Source organism: Anopheles stephensi, chromosome 3 (assembly GCF_013141755.1).
Source record: "Anopheles stephensi strain Indian chromosome 3, UCI_ANSTEP_V1.0, whole genome shotgun sequence".
NCBI lineage: Eukaryota > Metazoa > Arthropoda > Insecta > Diptera > Culicidae > Anopheles > Anopheles stephensi.
The window spans coordinates 81,653,277-81,671,633 of NC_050203.1; the positions used below are offsets into that span (position 1 = coordinate 81,653,277).

At 46.7% G+C, this 18,357-nt stretch overlaps 1 protein-coding gene across 4 annotated transcripts in view; it reads left to right on the forward strand.

Annotated features, from left to right (window-relative positions):
* LOC118513502 (histone-lysine N-methyltransferase MECOM-like) overlaps nucleotides 1-18,357 on the forward strand; it is a 70,927-nt gene that overhangs the window by 28,791 nt on the left and 23,779 nt on the right. The window lies entirely within an intron of this gene.

The following is an 18,357-nucleotide window of genomic DNA, read 5'->3' on the forward strand; positions in this document are numbered from 1 at the left end:
AAACACAGACCAGGGCAGGAACGCGCATCAATCAATCGCACGAAAGGGTGAGTCGTCAATCTTGTGACAAGCCAAAGGTTCACCGCGATCACCAAAAAAAAAAAAAACAAAACGTCGGTCCGAAAAATTGACACTCGTCGCCTACCCCCCTTTCGGTTCGGTTGATAGATTTAGATATCCTCCCCAAAACAACTGGGGATGATCGCCTGGTTTGAAGCGAGTTTTTTGTACCGGATCGACCGGTGTGTTGATCGACTGGAACGGATGGGTTGGTTGGGAGATAAAGTTTTGAATTTTTGCCATTAGCTGTGTTCATCACGCTTTCGAGGATCATGTTTCACGGTACAACAAAGTGTCACCTGAAGCTACACGTCAAATGCCATCGATTGCGGTGAACGGGGATCAGGATGAGAGCTGGAGCTCTAGTTTCGTTAGTGACAGTTGCGGGAATTGTCATCCAATAGTTAATGAATCGCTCCGGATCGGTTGATCCAGTTTATTTTGTGCTTCAAACATTTTCTCATGCTTTGCAGTTCAAGATTATTGAAGAATCGATTCTTTTTGGATTTCAAATATTCTTCTGCTTCTTCTCCGCATTATTCGTGTGCTCTTAGCGTTTACTACAAATCATGGAGATTCATCTTCTACCGTCTACCAGCTCAAAGATCAGGCGTGGCAAACCGGCATCCTAAGCGTCCCTATAAGGCGAACGAGAAACGTGGTCAAGAAGACCCTGGCCTACAAAAAAAAACGAGAATCCTAATCCGCAGCTGTACTCATCTGCTCGGAGCACTTTACGGTACGGCTTCCAACAATCTGGTACCGATCTCGTGCTGCAACTCACAACCAAATCTACCAGAGGGCATGCTGCACAGATGCACAACCATAACGGATGCGCAGAGAAAATTGGTTTCCTCTCGTGGGCTATTGCACTTTTCTGCAGCAGTAGATCCACCATAGCCGATACGATACACGCGAAAACCCCTTCTAGCCGGTGCCGGGGCTGACGACGCCCAACCCATCCAGATTTGTGGAAATTATGCGAGAATAATTTTTAATACCCAGTGCACAACACAGTGGTCGATCGGCAGCAAGCCGAAGATTAGAGATATAGATCGTGAGTGTTTGTGTGCGTGTGTATGTGGAGAGTTCATCCCCGAGAGGCGTCCTCGATGCTGTGTTTTTCACGCTTCCGGGACTGAGGTCCAGGTTGGTCCAGCCCTTTTCGACGGTGGCATGATGTATGACAGATTTACGGCTCATTGCGGCTGGTGGGCACCGATTCGAGGGGGCGAGATCAATCGCTTGATCCCTCGAGCAATGGCGATACAAGAGATTAACTTACGAATGTATGGAATGTAACACACTGTAAAGGAAAACAGGGAACACGTGTGGGTTGAACAAGTATTTTCATTTAAAACCCGTCATCGAGCATGTTCCACTAAAATTCCCTCTGTTTTTGTTTGGTAATTTATTCATAAATCCACCAAATATTAACCCAAAGCCCAAAAGACCCAAAATCGTCTGCTAATGAACGTAAACGAAGAAAAATGCACCACACTCAAGCATACATGACGGGCCATAAATTATGCACCAAATACTCAATTGAATAATTGCATTTTTTGCGCCTGCCCGCCAGCAGCTTTTATAAACGAATAAATAACTTTTGCCTTCAACCCTTCTCTTTTTCCAAACAGGCGCAAAAAATAGAAAAATCTTTTTCCAACAGGCGCAAAAAATAAACACATCCAAGAAGAAGTAGATTGAGATCGGAAGCAATGACAATCAATAAACCGTACAAGGGAAAACACATTTCTTGTGCGCCTCCCCAGCAATGATGCAATGATTTGCATGGTGCTCGTAGGCGCGTCCGTCGTTTTGGACACCGCAAAAGGACATATCAACAATGATAAATACCCTTTTTTTGTGTGTGTGCTGCTTGCCGGATCGAATTGGACCACCCATTTTTACACCCATCGAAGGAAAGCGCCCTCAAACGATTAATTTCGAGTAATTCTTACGAGCGACGACGATTCGAAAGCAAGTTGTGGAACGTCAAGGAAGGAAACAAAAAGAAAAAAGCACGAATCGCCCCAAGGGATCGTATTTTGCCTCGCGTGTGTCCCTTGCCCCACTCCCAATGACACATCTGTCATCTTGGTTTCGCGCGGATTCGGGTTCCGGCGCAGGTTGCGCAGGAGAGAAGGAAAGAAATCATCTCTCTGACCGTCCGCCACGGCAAACGGCGAGGTTCGTCGCTTTCATCCACCCAAATCCCAACGTCCATTAATGAATGAACGATCGCGTTCCGATGACAGGCTCGTATTTACTCTAATTTGTAGCTTCCATTTTAATCGTTATTTTTAACTGCTTCCTGTCCTCTCACACCTTCCTCTCGTTGCCACCTCCCCTTCAACTCTTCATTCTTCTGCTGATGATGGCTGATTGTCGTGCTGCACGAGCGACCCCCATGCATTCACAGGTGAGACTGTGTGTATCCGAAACGAAAGCGTCTGGCTGCATCGAACCTCGGTTTGGTGAAAATCACCACCAGCGTGTGATGCGGTTGATACACACCAACTCTTACCCAAACCGCCGCCGCGCATAGGACGGACAGCACGTACAAGCCTCCAACGACACTAAATAAAATAAAGAGCGAACCCTCAAATCTAGGGGGAAAACCACAGCGCACCGATAGCCAATAGCCGATAGTTGGTTGAAAAATGGTTGGAAAACATTTCATTTCCCTCCCATTTACCGTGCTCTCTCCGTCTTCGTCCGCCGAGCGGTTTGTGTTCATTCACATACTTCAACTTCGAAGATGACAAGTTGCAGATATGCGGATGCGGTTTGCTTCCGCCGGGTTACACGTTCGCTCGCCGTGTTCCGTTCCGTCGCTCGGTGGAACTGGTTCGGAACTGGTGCATCCGAACGCAAACCCCGGCTACCCCGAAGTGTCCCGGGCAGAAGAAATTCGAACCACTACCGACCGGTCCACTTTCTGGCATTCCGCTCATGAACTGAAAGTAAAATTAAATTTATGTATCACTTTAATTCAATCCCCGCTTTCCGCGGTTCGTACTCACCACCAGGCTCCTCGCTCAGGTTTTGCATTCGATTCGGTGTCTCCAGCAGCCGGTCCAGCTTTTCCGTTCCAAACACACGATTTGCTCCAGTTCAAGCCGCGTCCTCCACCCTCCACTGTGCGTTTCGTCTCTTTGTCCCTCGACACGGGCAGCTTATCCGGGAAGCTTTATATTTTTCCTGCCTGTCTCCGCGCGAGGTTCTTTTCAGTTTATTTCGTTGCAACACACACACAGACACACCCGCAGGGTCTTTAACTGACCCTGCCGCTGCCGACTAGCGAAATACTTTTCGCACTGCGCAACTGCGCTCTCTGCCATCCAAACGGTTCGAGTTTTTCCTTCCCTTTGGAGCCGTGCTACAACAGTGGGCACGAGGCACGGTTCGCGTTTTTGATGCTGATTGCTCTCAATTTTTGTCTTTTTGCTGCCTTTTTGTTCTTCCTTCGGTTGTGGTTTTTACCCGGCAAAAGTGAAGAAAGCATCCGTTAGTGAGGCCAGCATCAGCCACCTGGATGTAAAACAAAACAAAAAAGCAACACAACATCGACCATGTATGCAGAGGATGCAAAGCTCGGGGACAGTAAAAATGGCATTGCAAGAGGAGGCTTGTTTTATCTATCCCTGCCTTCGGGAGCTACCTTCCAAGAAATGTTAGTGAATATGTGACAGCCTAGAGAGGACTAGACTTGGTGCTTTCAAACGGATTTTGAATGAAACTCGTTGTCACTGGTTGCGGGTGGCAAAAACCGATCCACCTGGACATGTGACATGGTGAAGAAAAATGGAGAGGCGCTAATGTCGGGGCGCTGTACATGAGGGAAGGATGTAAAGCATGGAAATATAATTTAAAAAAAACCATCATCGATGTCGTGAATCGCACCGACCGAAAGAATGTGGCACGAGCTACTAACCGATACAAAAGACTGCATCAAGCGACGAACCCTCTATTCCACTAAGCTTCCGCCTATTGCCGATTTGTTTTTGGAAACTATTTCACTAGCTTTATTTTTATCTATTTTGCTAAAAAAAAGACGAATTAAAGATTGCAAATGATGAAACCCACAACCAGCCTCTTAAAGAGAAAAACGGCAACCAAACCAAAAAAAAGGCCCCTAAACAGCGACATAAAACACGATGTCAAGACGTCTGTTTTTGGCTTGTCCGATACGAATCGGCCAAACGGTGGTGAACGAAACTGTCGCGATGCCAACGAAAGCGTGCCGTAGAGATTGATACCCGGTCGGTCGGGCTGGACTCGGGCGATACGCCAACCACATTGCCTTTAGTCCGCCGTAAGTGTGTGTTTCTGTAACAGTATAATTAACACGATCGTTAAGATTTGTGTCTTCGTGAAAGTTTTGACGCATATCACGGGGGGGTTGGGGTCGAAATGGATTGTCCAGCTTAGGAGAAAGAAGACATGTGTGTGTATTATGTCCCCCAGAAAAGCGAAAATGCTCGCGTGATTCGTTAGTGTTTCGTGCCCAGATTTGATGACAGTGGCAGTGTCCTCTTCGTTGTAAAATCACATAAATTGCCTTAGTGTTCGCTTCCGTTTCTTTGAATATCTGATGCAGTCTGTCTCCGTTCCATTTGTTACAGTTTTGATAGTCCTCAGCTATTTAGCTTCTGACGTATAATCTAACGCTTCGCAGCAGACAACAAAACACAATCTCCAGTGACATCGCTTGCACCGGCAGCACGCAACCCCCGAGCTCGCCATTCATAACGGGGACGAGAAGACGTTCGGGATACTTTGCACAAGCGACGAACCTCCAAAAATGGGCACAATTCAGTGCAGGTTGGTGATTTCGCTTCCATTTTTCTTTCTTCTTTCGCTTCTTTTTCGATCGCGCGGGATTGTGCGTGTCGCGTCATCCGTGTCCTAAGGCACTGGAAGATCTTTCACCAGAGTCCCTTTCCCTTTGGCGCTCATTTTTTGGGCCGCTTCTTCTTCTTCTTCTTCTGCCCAATCTAGCCTTCACGATCACTTCACTTTCATTGATGGAAGTGTGCGAGCGCGCGTGAAACGGAAGAGAAAAGGCAAAAAAAACGGAGCAAAACTAAAATGATGAATTCCTTAAAAAGGACAGTGAGCTACTCGTTTTTGTCTTTTTTTTCTCACTTATTCGGGCCAAACATTTTGGGCGCTCTCCATCGTTGCGGGCGGAAACGAACTGCAAGGTGACCGTTTATGTAACCGCACCCGGGAGACTTCGGGAGGCGGACAGCAACGAACTCCCTCCCCCCGCGCGAGTAGGGCGGACATACGCCGGCAGGGAATCGAACCGGTGGCACGGCCGCCCGTTCCAGTTTCATTGTACCGTTCCGTCAATCAAAAGATGAACCCACAAATCAATTCTGGAGCTTCGAACACCGCTCAACCACACAAAAGCTCATGCTAAAACCGCCTCCTGCTCGTGAAGTTTTGGATGTGGGAGCAGTAAACAGGCACCGGTCAGTGAAGTGAGTTGGTGCGCCTGGTCGTCCGATTGAAGAGGAATCACTTAGCCCACCCTTAAGGGGGTCGGTACCGTCGGACGCGGTTTGTTTGCCTTTTGCGCCCGGGTTAATAGGTATTCGTTCGATCGTTCACCACAGATCGTCGTCCGCTTCTTCGGGAGGGAGTTCCAAGCTGAACTAGAAAGTGTACTTCTGGAGGATCTTCGCCGGCATCTCTTCCACTGGTAAGATTCGGTAACGCGGCATCGTGCCCCAAACCCCTGGGCGCGTGACTGATCGAAAGTAATCGATTTGAGCGTATGAATGGTCTTTTGGCGTGAATCGGTTTTGAAGTCGATCTGTCAGAAATCTGGTTCGAGTGCGTTCGATGCCGACGAATGCCGACGTCGAGAGCCCATTTACGTTTCGGTACGTCAATTAAAACGACGGGGGCGGCCGAAGCAGAGAGAGAGTGAGCCAGGGATCTTCCCATTTTGACATCCACCGCGCTATAGAAACGTGAGCCAGTTGTCAGTTGGATTTATTAAATTGTAATGGACTGTGTGTGTGCGCACGCGTTGTTATTATATTAGCGTGATTTTCATTTCACTCAGACCTAATCGGTCCGCCGTTTTTTGTTTGACGCATCTCCTGCATATCTTTTATTGATCAGCTTTTATGCCACAATGGGATGGGATGTTACCCGCTTTGTTTAGTTGTTTTGTGCCGCGGCGTATTATAGTAATTAAATTGCCAATTCATTAGCTTTCAATCGCAGATGCGCAGGAGATAAAGGATTTTTGCCGCCTTATTATGTAGCATGCCAATTCATCATATAGCTAAATTAAATTAGCCCTTAAAAACGTTACTAAATGAGCCTTTCAAACTTTGCTCCGCTGGATCATTAACACCTCTTAATATCTTGTGGGCCGTTATCTTTTCACGCGAATCCATCTTGTAACGATAACGATTTGATTCACGCTACCCGGGACGATGTTTGCACAAAACGTTCACCGGCACAATTGAAACGCCTCTCGGTGGCTGCTCAAACCTAACCAGACCCCCCGCTACGAATTTAACACTTTGCGCAATCGCTAAACGTGATCTTATCACATCATCTCTCGTGCTGGCTGATAGATAACTTCACCAAAAAACACATTACAAAATTATTTTAATTATAGTAATAAGGGTAAGCTCAAGAGCGGAGCGAGAAAACGAGCGACGAGTGTGGTTAGCAGAAGAGCGCTTGCCTGCAGGCAACGGAAGAACCGCCCGAACCTGTCTATTTAAGCTCATTTCCATTTCTCAACGAGCTGGCGAGGTTTTGCGGTTCGCCTGTGGGGCAAGCATTTGCTTTGCTCTACACGTTATGATCGAAGAAGAGCTGCGTCAGGCAGGTGGTGTAGTATCTGCTTGCCAAATGATTACCAACTGGCAGACGCTTGCTTGAGAAAACCCTCCCTGGAGCAACTCCGTATTCTGACTCAGTACTAGCCCCCGTTTCTGGGTGCAAAACTAGAGCAACCAGCCGGGCCCGCTCGGTACAGAAAAACACAATTGCCAATCCTCGGAAATCGCTGCCGTATGATTATGACCTCCAGCGGCCTAAAAGACATACACACCGAACAAGTGCGCAAAAATGGTAGCAATTGAAAGCGAAAATTCTCAGCTATTCAGCAGCGCGCCACCGCGTTTGCCTAATCGTGAATTGACAACAAAAGCCTGCCATATGAGCCACTTGACCGGGCTCATCTGGTGGCGGTGGTTCATCGCCGGGCACGATTATGGTAAAACAAAATTCATAAAGCGAACCACGAGCGTTGCAGCTCGTTTGTGTATGCTCGCGTGTGTACCCGGGTGGGATTTTTTCTCAGTTAATCATCATTATGCTCTAAACAGAGGGGGGGAACAGTGCACAGGGGAACCAGTGCAGCCGACTCGTCTTAACTCGTTGCACCTGTCCAAAATGACGATGACGACGACGACTCCCCCATTGACCAATCCAACAGATTGTTCATTTTGCTCTCGATTTCAGAGACGACAAGCGCGCTTTATCACATCAGACCGACCCCACACATGGGGTTGCAGATAGCCCACATATGTGTGTGTGTGTATGTTGCATGATCGTTTAATGGTGAGAAAATGTCGTTCCAGGTTGAACGATTGTGTGGCCTTTTTTCTGCCACAATTAGGTTTCAAGAATAGAAATTAAACCCGGTTTCAAGGTAATAAAAGAATGCTTAGCAATTGCCCAATTCTTTGCGGATGCGGACCTTTTTTTGCTTTAGGTTTTTGCTGGCCTGCACCGTCTTGATGATTGCAAAAAATGGAGGAAAAATATGTATTTGCACTTCATTTAGGCAAAAATCCGCGTTTGTAAATCAAAAGACTCAATAAGCGACGAACCCGACGAGCGGTTAAGCGGACTTCAAATAACGGTCGATTTAAAAATCATAAAAAAAAAATATTTTTTTCTGAGTTTTTATAGCAACGAAAATAAAACATAAGTATATTCAAGATTATTTAAAAAATTAGAGTAAGCAGCACAACATAATTTTCGCATGAGACAACCTTCAAGAAGCGGCCAAGGAGTGCTCTTCTTATGTTCATGAAACAAAAAAGCGCAAAGCGCATCAATGCTCAACCCACCCTGCTTCACATGCGCAAGGTCGTGAGCATTGATTGAGTAACACCTCAAACACCACACTCTTCAACTTCTTCATTGCTCGCCTTTTCACCAAAGAGCCACCCTGGGTGCGGTACAGAGAGACAACGAAAAAACCCTCGGACACTGCCGGCTGAATTCAGATCATTCCTTTTTTACACCTCAAAAGCCACACACCACACGCTAGATCAAATCGAACTGACCGACACTTGAACCCTGACCTCTTGGCAAATGGCTGCTCCAGCTGGACAGGGCAGACGCGAGAAGACGAGTCTCGGTCGGTGCCACCTGAGCCGATGCCGAATGAAAAGGGGCAAGGCCGCTCCTTCATCATCAATCCACACAACGAGAGCAGCAAGCCTCCACCGTTTTGCGATTGATGGTGTGTACGTGTTGCAATTTAACTTGTTTCTCCTTCCTTACCCCTTTGCCACCTGCCCTACCTATCGGAAACATCTCCGAAAAGGTCCCGAACCCCGAGCCACGAGAGTCCCTCCAGAATGAAGTGGCCCCTTGCGAAGACACGGTCTGAATATGTTAATAAATATTCATAGCACTTCCAAAAACAGACATTTCGATAATTCAAGTACACCTCATCTTCAACGGCGTTGCTCGGGTTTTTTTTTCCTTTCCAACCCGAACAGGCTAGCCGGGCCAGGCAGAGTGAGTCGATTACAAACCGAACAACTGTACCCGTAGCTGCCTACAGTCAGTGGCAGCGGCAGCTCAACTGTCTGTGCTCGGTACACCATTTAAAGCACGTCAAACAGTAATAATAACAGCTACAAACCGGTGGAATCTGTGGTGCGGCACAACGGCCAACACACCGTCCGCCAGCCCGAACCAAGCCAAACAACGCCTCCCGAACTGAAGCAACATGATTCCGGGGCGAACAATGTTCATTGAAAAATCTAATGTTTTGTTACGGATCTTTTTTTTACCAACTGACTGCCTTTATCCGCCTCTCGAAGGATGACACGGCTCCATATGAGGGATCCGTGCTAAAGATGCGTACGAATAATACATCGTTTTCGGTTTACTTGCTCGAGGGGGGGGGAGCGGTTGCGCGCCCCCAAAAATCTCCCAACGTGTGGCTGGAAGATGATTTATGATTTATTTTCTGCCAAAGCTGGTGGCGAGCAGCAGAAAAATGGTTGTTTAGCCAACGGGTGAACAACACACTTCATCCCGCGGGTATGTTGGGGTATGTCGTAACGCGTGACACACACACACACACAGACGGCCAGAGTGTTAGTTTTTTGTTGACAAGAAACCATGAATGAGAGGACCTTCTGCTTAACCACTTTTGACAGAGCATTGTCGCGGGTTCGTCGCTTGGTTGAGTCTTTTGATTTGCGAGGGTTCATCGGTTGCTGCCGTGACTTGCTTTCCAATTTCCCCGTTTGCTAATAAGCGATACAAATCGATTCGGGGTGGTAGCTTTGTCCACCCAATTTCCAATCTGTCACACTCCCAGCGGGTCATCTTCTTCCTGTGGAGCATTTCCACGGGTATAGATTTCCAACGGGCCGTTTGCGAAGATCGCAATCAAAACTGGAGCCGCTCGATTCGGATGTGCGATAACGCCACGCTCGAAATCGATATTGACGTCGCGGCCAATCGCTTTTCTTTCTTCACCCGGAGAGGTCGCACTCCGTGTGCAACTTTCTCGGCCTCGGTCGTAGAGGAAAACCACTAACCGCTCACGGTGCAGGAATAAATCAAATCATGCTCATTAGGGAAAATAAATCAAGCCACGATTTAATGCCGCCATACCGAACCGGTGCCCGGGCAGACAGTGTGTCAGACGCACAAGCGGACGCTCGTCAACTATTATCGCGCTGTGACATAAAATAGAAAACACGATCACGGATCTCCCTTCCCGCTTTTCTCGCTAGTCGTGTCCAAATTTGATCACATTTGCCATTCGAATTGTGGATCAGCGTATACGCTTTACGGGTTTTTTTTTGCCAATGCTTCATCTGCTCGAATGTGTCACTTCGCACACGTAATCGCACACGACAGCAGCTGAACACGAATCCCTCGCGAGCCTTCCCGATCAGCCTTAAACAACACCAGACATAAATAAAACATTAAAGTTCATTCATAAACGATTCTCTCCCGTTGGATTTGATTTCATGTCCAACGGGTGTGCTCAGCCCCAATCGTCAAGCACACGCGCGCGCGATTGGTAACATCGGATAATTAGTTTGCCCGGTTGCCGTCTGCCCATTTGACTAGCTCCCCCCAAAAAACTGGGAGCGGCTTCTGCGAGGATGATTTTACATGATTTTTGATGATTTTAGTGTTGACAACGGTGTTGGTTGAAATCAAAAGCGCAAATTTATTTGCACCGTCATTCAAACCACCCCTGTCTGGTGGTGAAAGTGTAATTTTGTCACGTACCATCGCGGGCGAGATGTTCCCGTGGCGAGCAGATGATGAGTTTGATTTGCTATAAATAATTCAAATTATTTCGCACACAATTCCACACCCAGCAGCAGTAAGCCGCTTGTGGTCCAGCGTTATTCCTTGCTCGGGAAGAATTACACACACCGGCCCATCCTTGATCATTATCATAAATTCACCGTGCTCAAAGCTCACTCGTGCGCCCCCGGTGTGTGTGTGTGTTCGTTTGGGGTGGGTAATAAAGCGGTACATTAAAATACATCATCGTGATACGGCCGGTTCTTCGCTTTTCCTTTGCGCGGGTGCGTAACGTTCGGGGATTCGTTCTTAAAAGGATTCCGCACAGGATCGGTTCCGTGCAGCTTCCGTGTTCCGGGCACTAAAATGAATGAGAAAACGGTTAAGACGGACAGTAACAGATAAAACGGAATGGAGAGAGAGAGAGAGAAAGCAACAAACCTTTTGGCCGTCACTGCAAGCGCAGTGGAAAGTGTAAAACGCCAATCCATTTGGTCAATTTCACCCCAAAATTACCAACCGCTTGTCTTGCTGCTCTGCTGCTTCTTCTTCTTCTTCTGCACGGAGGGCACAACAATGGAGGGCACCCGCCACTCGTTGGGTGGTCTGTCTCAGCGCCCGCCCCTGGGGGGGTAGTGTGTTTTCTTGCACCATTATGCAAAACCATTCCCAGACGGAGGGAGCCTGAGAACAGGACCCATCCCATTCATCTTTTCACATGGCCCGTGTCCTTGCGTCCTTGCGGTGAACGGTTTATTGTTATGATTATTGTTATTGTCATGCTGTGTGCAAAAACCCTCCCAAAGCAAAAAAATAATAATACGTCCCTAAATTCAATTCAATTAATTTGAAGCTTTCGAATGTGGATCTGCGGTGTGTGTTTCTTTGCATTAACAATTCATCTTGCCGGTTCTGTCTGTTCGGGGGCTTCGGACTTTCGGGAGGGTAGCACTGTACGATTTCTTCCAAATAAACTTTCCCATTTTACGGCAGGTTAATGTGATCGGGGGTTAAATGATTTAACCTCCGCGCCCGCACTGGCATGTGGTCGTCTTCCATAACATAAATTGTGATGTACTTGCGAGCCGAATGTCACCGAAAGTTGGTAGTCTTTTTGGGATATGTTTAACTTTCTTTTGGAGAATGAATTTTTGTTATTGATTTAAAATAACCAGTCACCTGTTGACACACGAGTCGAACTCGTGATCTCAACTGATAACTTTGCTCTATTTATGAGCGTTGTATTTATGGGACCTCACAATTATTCTCAGATTTATTATAAAGAGCTTACTATTAAAACGATTTTGGATAGAACAATGAACTTTTCAAACCTACTGTTCATCCAAAATCATTCAATTTTATTACTGAATTCATTTGCTATAATTCATCTCATCCAAAGAGGTCTATACTTTTATTTCTTAGTGTTGTACAATTCCCGGTAATAAAGTATAGAAATGTAAATTATAGCGCACTCAAGTAGTAATCTTATCTGATGACTAGGCTTGAGGCATTTTCTATTAATCGGTGATATCATCTGAGACATGTCATAGAAATATATAATTTGTAAAAAAGTCTACTAGAGGTCACACTCGGTTTTTTGCTTGTATTGCTACTCCTATATCATTTATAGTCATTAGTCAAGGTCAAAAGGAAAGCTATTGATACCGATGTATATCATAAGTTCTTAGTGTAGTTATGCCATAAATTTAGTGTACTATAATATTCAATTCAATAGTTCAAATATCTTCAAAATCTTTCAATAAAATAAAAATAAATAAAACAAGAACAAAAACTGAAAAATTCCCACCATTACATTAATTGCAAAAAAACAAAACATACTAAAATCGTCTGTTCAAAATTATCGTTCCTCGAAATCAATATCTCTTCTTCGCCTTTAATAAACACACTAGGACTTTTTTCCTCAGTTTACAACCTCAATTATGATTGTAAAAATTAGCTCGCTCGAAAGAAAAAAAAACTAAAGAAATCAACCAATCACCGATACCAGCCCACATTAAACCATTTCACGAAACCCACCAATCGAACAAAGCTTCGTCCTTATCTGATTGTTTTTGCATGCGAGATACGGGGACCGCGACCTTAGGACCGATAACCGATGCACACGGGAAGGAGCAGCGTACAACAAGAAAACATTGAGCTTATTGGGGTTCGATAAAGCGAAAAGTTAATAAAGCAGACAACATTATCGTAATGGGACGCACGGAGTCGCAGAAAATTGGCAGTTCATGTTTGAGTGGTTCGCTAATTGAAACGGCATTAATTTAATTTGCTTCGGCTCTCCGGGCTCGTCGGTGCCGGCGACATGCACGGTGCAGCGTCTTCTCGGCCGAAGGGCGACCTCCACCCGAAATCGGTCCTTCTGCTCCTGCCCTTCCCGAATCGAGCCGTACGTCTTTTTGGCTAATGTTTACAAGCTTTACAGCGACCACCATCACGGCACCAGCCGATGATGATGAGGTAGTATTGTAAATGAATTAATTTTATAGCTTTCCCGATTTATGGTGGGAAACAGTTGGGCCGTCTGGAGATCGGGTGGATGAGGGTCCCTCGTTGTCGGACAAATTAGCTACAGAATGCAGATACATGGTACCCGGTGTCTTTCTAGTGCGTAAGTACGCCCAAAGAGTACTCAACGGTCCGAACCAGCTGGCCTATATTTTTAAAACGCAAAATGTTTCTGTGATGTAGCGAGCAAGCCGAGCGAAGTGCGTATTTTAATTTTTTGATCAGCTGTAATTTTTGCTTTGCCCTTCTGCTCCTTTTCAATCAGATGTTCCTCCAGACGGTTGACTGTTGTTGCATCAATCAGGCAAATAAAAGCATAATATCGACGTACAACATGCCCTTTACCTTTTACGAACTGAGGTTGCGAGAGAGAAGAATGAAGAGAAGCAAAAGGGCTCCGGTGCAAAAAAAAACTACTCATCCGCATGAAAATAAAATCACTTATTACAGTGAATAACAAGTTTAATGGGAACTCATCATCTGCTTCCTCCGCGGCCAAGCTTTTGTACCATCGGCACCGCGTACTAATATAGCACTTTTTCATCCTCCCTTTCGGTTCCAACCCTTCCAAACCCGCCATCAATCCTTGGCCATTCAAGTGAGCGAAGGTAATCGCGGATGATGAAATAATCATCACCGTACATCTTTAGTTTCCTCCTTAAAAATAAATACCTCGATGGCTGCCAACACGGCGCACCGGAACGGCGGTTGGCGTTGTTGCGTTTCAGGGTTGGTCGCGGATGATTGTCTCATGACTGCATATGGCAATATTCCTTCTTGCGACGCGCAAAACCCCCCATTAAACGGTAACGCTTCCACATCTCGAAACAGCCTCGTCGTTGTATTTTTTTTTTTGCTCGCCTCGCGAATCGATAAATTGATGTGATTTTTCTCGTACGCATTTTGCCGCATCAGCAGCAGTTCACCTCGAGTGCCTCGGTCACCAGCAATACAGCGCAGCTAATACACTAACACCACAGCTTTTTTAGCCTCACCATGAAAAGAGGGTGATCATTTGCTTTAATTTTCACCTCATATCCGCACACAGCGACGGTGGTGTTGGTTGTGTCGCACTACTTCCACACGTGGTTGAAGGAATTTTCCAGTGTGCAAGGAACGTTGCATCGCGCACAAATGCATCGCACACACGGTAATGATGCGCCGAGCGACTCATCAAAGTGACGATTCGAGTAGTAGCGCTTCGATGAGTAATGGGAGCCGGGTTGCCGATGAGAGGTCCCCCTCCGATGAGTAATGGTTCCGATGATGATGTTTTCATTTCCGTCCAGCCGTGTCTTCCACCTCCACTGGAAAAAAGGCTTCTCTCGACCGTGTTTTCATAGTAAAACACACGCGCAAGTACGGTGCCCGCTCGATTGGCGTGCAATTATTTCCATCGGCAACAATGTCACGTCGGATGGTGTGGCTTTTGATTGTTCCGCGATGGATTGGATGCTGCTACTCATCATCATCGGCAATGTAAAAAAGGCCCTGTAGCGTGTCGGTCGCTCAGCTCATTTGTACGATCCATTTGTCATGATATTGTTGATCATGTGTGCATCTATTTGTCATCTTTTTTATTGCTACCCGAAGGCAAGAATTCTGCAATGAAACACATTAAAGTAAGACAATCGTTTGGTTGGAGTGTGGAATTTGTTTTTTTTTCCTGCCCTTCCGTTAGAGTAATCTACTGGAACATGTTTTTGCTGGAGAGATATCTATCAAGGGCTTCCTATCTCTTTAAAGTCAAATGAAACAAAGCGTCTCTGATCTGAGATATTGAAGCGATTATGTTTTTTTTTTGTTTTAAAGGACTAACAACTCCATTTATTTGGATGAGGTTAGACATCCGCAGAACAAACACATAGAACAAACGTGAGCTAGATTTATCCAGATCCTCTTCTAGGGCACTCACAGGATATTGGAGAGATCTTAAGAATTTGGAGTTGAATTTCTAGCTTAGATTATCTTTATCCTTAGATTTATAATCAGGCCTGGATATAAGAGAAGAGTCCGGAACGAATTGAATAGCATTCTTACCATTCAATCTCTATCGCTTTACAACAAGATAAACCCATCAGTTATTAAAGATTAATAAAGATTCTATTGGAGAACACTTGAGTAACTCTCGGTAATGCTTAATGTTATCCCAACCTGTAAGAATTCCTAACTTAATAATAATCCAAATGTAGGCATCAACTTGTTACCAAACATTACCCAATAAACCCAGATATTCCGTAGCTCTCACCAATAATACGCGAAACTTCAAATTTCACCCCAAGCATATTGGGTCCACCACTTCACCAAACCCTTCTGTTTGTCTGTTTGTGGTCGCAAAAATACGCGCGATGATTCCGACCAGCGGACGAAATCCCAATCACTGTGATCCCGGCGCACGATGCGGGTGTATCTCTCAGCTCTCAGCCGACACCTCCATTCCTTGCTTGCATCTGTCTGCGCAGTAGTGCTGGAGGTAATTTGATTGATTTTATTGCTCCGCTTTCGCGGGCTGCTGCTGTACCAGCAGCCGATACCTGCGCCCGGTCCACCCCAACCGGATGACCACGTTGACCTTACGGGCGTCATCGTCAGCCACAGCAGCAGCAGCAGCACGTACGCCAAACGAGCCAAATAATAATAGCTCCATACTTTCGCGCGGAGCAGAGGGAAAGGGGACAAGGAGGAGTTCGTTTGAAAAATGGTCTACCAACCTTCGGGCTACCACGCGTGAGATTCTGCCCGACCGATATCGATATTCATAATTTTAGGGGTTCCTTCCAAAACACTGTATAGAGACACTGTTGGAGTACCCCGCCTAAGGGAAGCTGGAGTGGTAAGGTACGGTCGGTTGGTAAAAGAACCTGAGGGTCCACGAGCGACCCAGGCGGCGTGACTGTATCTAACTCACCGCGGGGAACAGCAACCCATCCCGTCCTGAATCTTCGTTGTCCCTCGGGCGGGCCCGACTATCGACCGTCAGCCTAAGCATCGACTGTAACCTCTCTGTGTACACGCTCCGGTCCGTGTCTCCGTGTCGCTCTCTACTCCCAAAAACCAAAAAATGATTGATTTCAATGGTACCCACTCCGCGACCCACTACAATCGGCGATTATGAAGATCATGAAGGCTGATGAACGGTGGAACGGCGCAGGCAACGGATCCTGCCTACCGTTTCGTGTGTTTTGTTTTCTTATGACCCACCATTTTTTTCACCCTCTCTCTATTTTCTTAGAGTATGCTCAAAGTTCATTGAGGAATCTTCAGTTGGGTTCAGCCCCCACAAAAAAACACATTTCACTGTCATCGATGCAACAAACTGAAGGCTGCTTTGCTTTGTTTTGGAACATACGCTTACGGGAGCTTCGTGCTCTCGGCAGAGCGGTGCGTCAGTTTTTTCGGACACCAAGATAAATGACGGCTGGCGAGACATTCGAAGTTGAAGAATCGCCGCCGTCCGATGATACGTCTCGTGACGCGATCGTATGTTTGAAGCTTGCTGCTTCGGGCAATCGCAACGAGCATATAGACATCTCATGATCCGATAGAAACGAACGTTAGCTCGTTTGCCTAAAGGCCATCACTATATCTCGCCCCAATAAACCTCCTTTCCAAATTTCATCCAGCCAGCTTAGGATAACAGAGTTTGAGCGCAGACCCGCTTATCAAAGAGCCGCCCGACACACGTCTGAAATCCGCAATGCCCCCTGAATCATCACGCGAATTTACGACTTCCGGCTTTGGGACACTTTTCCGCGATAATTCGCCGATGGTTCAATATTGATGCTTCCTTCGGGTGTTGAGCCGCCCAAACATGGGCACACAACCGAGCGTTCTAGCGTTTGCGCTCAGCGACCTTTCGTCGTCCAAAAGGTGCGTCATTTAATCGCGCCAGAGTGCAGCGATCGTAAAAATATTTTAACTACTGTAACCGAAAGAATCGCGTCCAGCTGCCCGGCGATCCGGTGGCATTTTTAAAACGGTCCCCGTAATGGGTGCTAACGATCTTTATTCAAACGATTAGCACGCGCGTTCATATCTTGCGCCATCGCTATTTCCTTCTTTTCTTGCGCAAGATTAGTGCAAGGCTCGGCCAAACTAACAAGCCGCCCGTGCAACATTTTCGTCCGGGCGCAAATTAGTTGCCGTCCACCGAAATCGATCACGACCTTCGGCGATCCGTTTTGTCATTTCACACCCTTCCCTAATCCTTGATCCTTCTGTTTCTTCACATTCGCCTTTGCATCCTCACCCATCCTGCTGCTGGTGCTGTGGAGGAGCTTATTTGTACATTTCACACCCGCCATAGAAGGGGTTCGTTTGTTTTTGTGATCTTTTAGGAGAGGCAGCTGTAGTAATAACAGCAGCAGCAGCAAAAAAAAGGCAAGAAAGATCGCAACAATCTGCACCAGCATCAACGCGCGATCGCCCGCACGCCCATCAACTCCACAAAACAAATTAATCCGCTTTCTTTGGTGCGGCGGAATGGAAGATGCTAAGCCCCGAAGATGAGGGAGTGGAGCGATGGGCGGAAAGGACGGGAGAAACGAAATCTATTTCACTCATCAAACCGTGCTGTTGCAGTGCGAATCTCCCGATCGCTCGCCCGCTCGATCGCTGATCCATTCGAACCCTCTTCCTAATAAGGTCTGTTATTTATGATAGCCAACCACGGCAATACGGTCCGCGATCCGTTCGGTGATCCGTGAACAAATCCTAAAAACCCTAACGCGAGATGGCGCAGTTTTCTTTTTTTTTTTGCTTGCACGGAAGATTGCACTCGCGAGATTGTTATAAAATAATACTAATTAAGATTAACCACCGCCGACGAGGACTCGTTCGGAACTGTCAGAAGGTCAGGTACCACCACTCCAGCTGTCTGCCGGGACGCTCGATACGGTCATTACCAAGGCGACACCGTTGACACGCGTGCGCGAGCGACGAAGATGCTTGCCCAGGCGCCAACCAAACTACCGAGACGCGATGAATCATCGCGCCTCCTAATGTAACCTCACGCTAAGCAGCAAATGCCGGGGAGATGATGTTTCTCCGCTCGGGCCTCTTATCGGGCCAACTGGATCTTCTAGGTTTCGCACAAAGCAGCCAGCACCACCTTCCGACTGGCTGAGGTCGATCTAATGAAATTTGACATAAAGTTCAAAACATTAACGATGGAGCGGTCGGTCGAAAGATGGGCCCGGTACGATAAGCGAC